This window comes from Octopus bimaculoides, chromosome 19 (assembly GCF_001194135.2).
Source record: "Octopus bimaculoides isolate UCB-OBI-ISO-001 chromosome 19, ASM119413v2, whole genome shotgun sequence".
Lineage (NCBI taxonomy): Eukaryota > Metazoa > Mollusca > Cephalopoda > Octopoda > Octopodidae > Octopus > Octopus bimaculoides.
This window is the reverse complement of record NC_068999.1, coordinates 48,174,706-48,177,856: the sequence shown is the minus strand read 5'-3', so window position 1 is coordinate 48,177,856 and position 3,151 is coordinate 48,174,706. Positions and strand designations below refer to the sequence as shown.

The 3,151-nt window shown below is 39.5% G+C and overlaps 1 protein-coding gene across 4 annotated transcripts in view; it reads right to left on the bottom strand.

Moving 5' to 3' along the window:
* Positions 1-3,151, bottom strand: part of LOC106877032 (uncharacterized) — a 57,428-nt gene that overhangs the window by 6,713 nt on the left and 47,564 nt on the right. The window lies entirely within an intron of this gene.

Below are 3,151 nucleotides of genomic sequence, written 5' to 3'. Positions count from 1 at the left end.
GTTATCAAGAAAGTTCTTGCAGTTTTAGCCTTTAAATTCAGATGCACATATCTTGACTCAAACAAAACTTTATTAATCAAAAGAAACATTATCAGAATCAACACACTTGCGAACGCGAAACAAGTTTATTTATGCCAGTAGCATAAAAATCCTGTGTTCTGGTGGCGATGAAGTCATTGAAGGTGTGTTTGGCATCGTCTTGGTTTTTGAAGCATTTCTCACGCAGGAAGTTGTCGAGGAGTCTGGTGAGTATGGCGGATGAGGCAGAGTTTTGTAGCCCAATTCGTTCAACTTCTGCAGGGTCAGTTGTGCAATGTGTGGCCGAATGTTGTTGTGGAGAAGAATTGGTCCTTTTCTATTGACCTATGCTGGCTGTTGTTGTTGGAGTTTCTCATGCATTTCATCCATTTACTGACAGTACTTCTTTGCCATAATGGTTTCGCCTGGATCCAAAAAGCTGTGTTGGATAAGACCAGCCACAGACCACCAGTCACCATGATCTTCTTTTGGTGCAACTTTGGCTTCAGGAATTGCTGTGGAGCTTTGTCGGCATCCAACCACTGAGCTAAGTGTCGCCGGTTGTTGTAAAGAATCCACTTTTCATCGCAAGTCACAATCCGATCGAGAAACAGGTCATTCTTGTTGCGTATAAGGCAAGATGACACTTCAAAACAGCGTTATTATTTTTGGTTGTTGTTCAATTCTCGAGTATTTTTGTTTTTCCAATCTCTTTCAAGCAGTTGGAAATTGTTGTATGTGTTACGTCTAATTCAGAAGCAAGCTCTCGAACAGTTGTGTGTGGATTGGCTGTCACTAAGGCTCTTAGTTGATCGTTGTCAATATTCGATGGCCAACCACTCATCAACGCTACAAAATTTCTTGAACCACTATTAGTGGTTCCTGGGCCAAATGCATCATTGATATTGTGAGCTGTTTCAGCAGCTTTTTAGCCTAGCTTGAACTGGAATAAGAAAATTGTGTGAATTTGCTTTTTGTCCATGTTGTATTCAACATATGGGAAAAAATGGCCTAATAATTCAAAAAGAAGAAGAGTAACACAATTAGATAGAGCAAAAAACGGGCTTTAAAATGATATATAAATTCAAAGTAATTTAACGAAAATTAATTTGAAAATACATCATTTAAAACCAAAATTAAAAATTCCGCAGGAACTTTCTTGACAACCCAGTATATATAAATATCAGTTACATATATACATATATATAGCTGATATATATATATAAATACACACACACTTACATAGAGAGAGAGAGAGAGAGAGAGAGCAAAATAGGTCATGTGCTGATCATGTGAATAGTCAGTCAAGTAGGACAGGAAGGTATTGTAATATTATCATTGTCAACCCACAGCAGCTACAAGGACAAAGGAAACACATGAGAGAGAGAAAGAGAGGAGGCAGAGGAGGAGGAGGAGGAGGGAGAAATAAAGAGACTTTCAGTCTGACCAGGTTATAAAATTCATTCTTTTGTACTCTAGGCACAAGGCCCAAAATTTTTGGGGAGCGGGGGACAGTTGATTAGATCGACTCCAGTATACAACTGGTACTTAATTTATTGACCCTGAGGTTATAAAATTTATTGAAAGAGTTATAGCTAAGCTGATTAGACGAGGATTCTTGAAGGCTAGAAATGAAGCAAGCAGGCTCTGCTGGATGCATAATGTCAGTGCACATGAACGATGGAATACAAATGGGAAGAGTGAAAACCTGGGTATTTGGGGAATCAGATACAGTGTGCAAATGAGAAGGCTGTTCAGGTACTGGGTATTTATTGCATACGGAGGATGACAACTGCATAAAGTAGTGCCAGGTACCTAAAAGTGGAAAAGGGATGCCTAAGAAGAAATGGGATGGATCAAGTGAAGGCCGACTTAAGAATACTGAGTCTCACGAAGGAGATGATAACTGACCATGACGTTTGTCATCCTGTAAGCACAATGCTGGAGAGAGAGACCAACCAGTGATAGCATCATAGTAGGAACGGGGACTAAGAGATACGTAGATCTCTCATCAAATTGTTGTTGTTGTTGGCACTCTGTCGCTTACGACGTCGAGGGTTCCAGTTGATCCGATCAACGGAACAGCTTGCTCGTGAAATTAACGTGTATGTGGCAGAGCACTCCACAGACACGTGTACCCTTAACGTACTTCTGGGGGATATTCAGCGCGACACAGTGTGACAAGGCTGACCCTTTGAATTACAGGCACAACAGAAACAGGAAGTAAGAGTGAGAGAAAGTTGTGGTTAAAGAGTACAATAGGGTTCGCCACCATCCCCTGCTGGAACCTCGTGGAGTTTTAGGTGTTTTCGCTCAATAAACACTCACAACGCCTGGTCTGGGAATCGAAACCGCGATCCTATGACCGCGAGTCCGCTGCCCTAACCACTGGGCCATTGCGCCTCCACCTCTCATCCAATATGACCCTGTTAAACTTCCATCTTCGTCCCCTCATTACCTTTTTGATATTCTCTCATTTCTGTTATGACTTATCTCCCTATCATTCAATCATTCATATGCTTTATCACAAGCATTAACCTCTATCAGTCGTCCATGCTCTTTTTCCTATTCTTTGCACCATACTGACCTGTGCAACGAAGGTGGTAATGAATTTTTTCCTATACAATTATTCTGCTTTCATGAAACTGAGGAAATAATATTGATTATAAAAATAATAATTATAATTGTAAAAATTAAAAATAATAATATTTTTTTCTAATTTTAGCACAAGGTCAGCAGCTTTTTAGAAGATGCAGAATTTGATTACATCAACTCAATTGGTACTTTTGTAAGCAACCTTGAAAGGTTTGTTGTGATTGTATTGTGTGTATATCTCTGTGTTTTTTTTTTTGAGTGTGTGTGATTTTCTACTGGGAAATGGGCATATTGTGTTTGTGTGTGTGTATGTGTGTGTACATAAGTGTGCATATTTGCATGTGTGTTTGTGTGGGTTGTGTTGAATTTGCATGTTTGTGTGTGTATCTGTGTATCTGTATATGTGTGTGTGAATGTGATTAGTAATTGTCGGAGTGGTGTGTGTAGGTGTGTGCATGTATCTCCTTCTGTGTGTGTATATATATATATACTACCAAACAAGGATCTTTTTTAAAACGGGGGCCACATTTTTCATTAA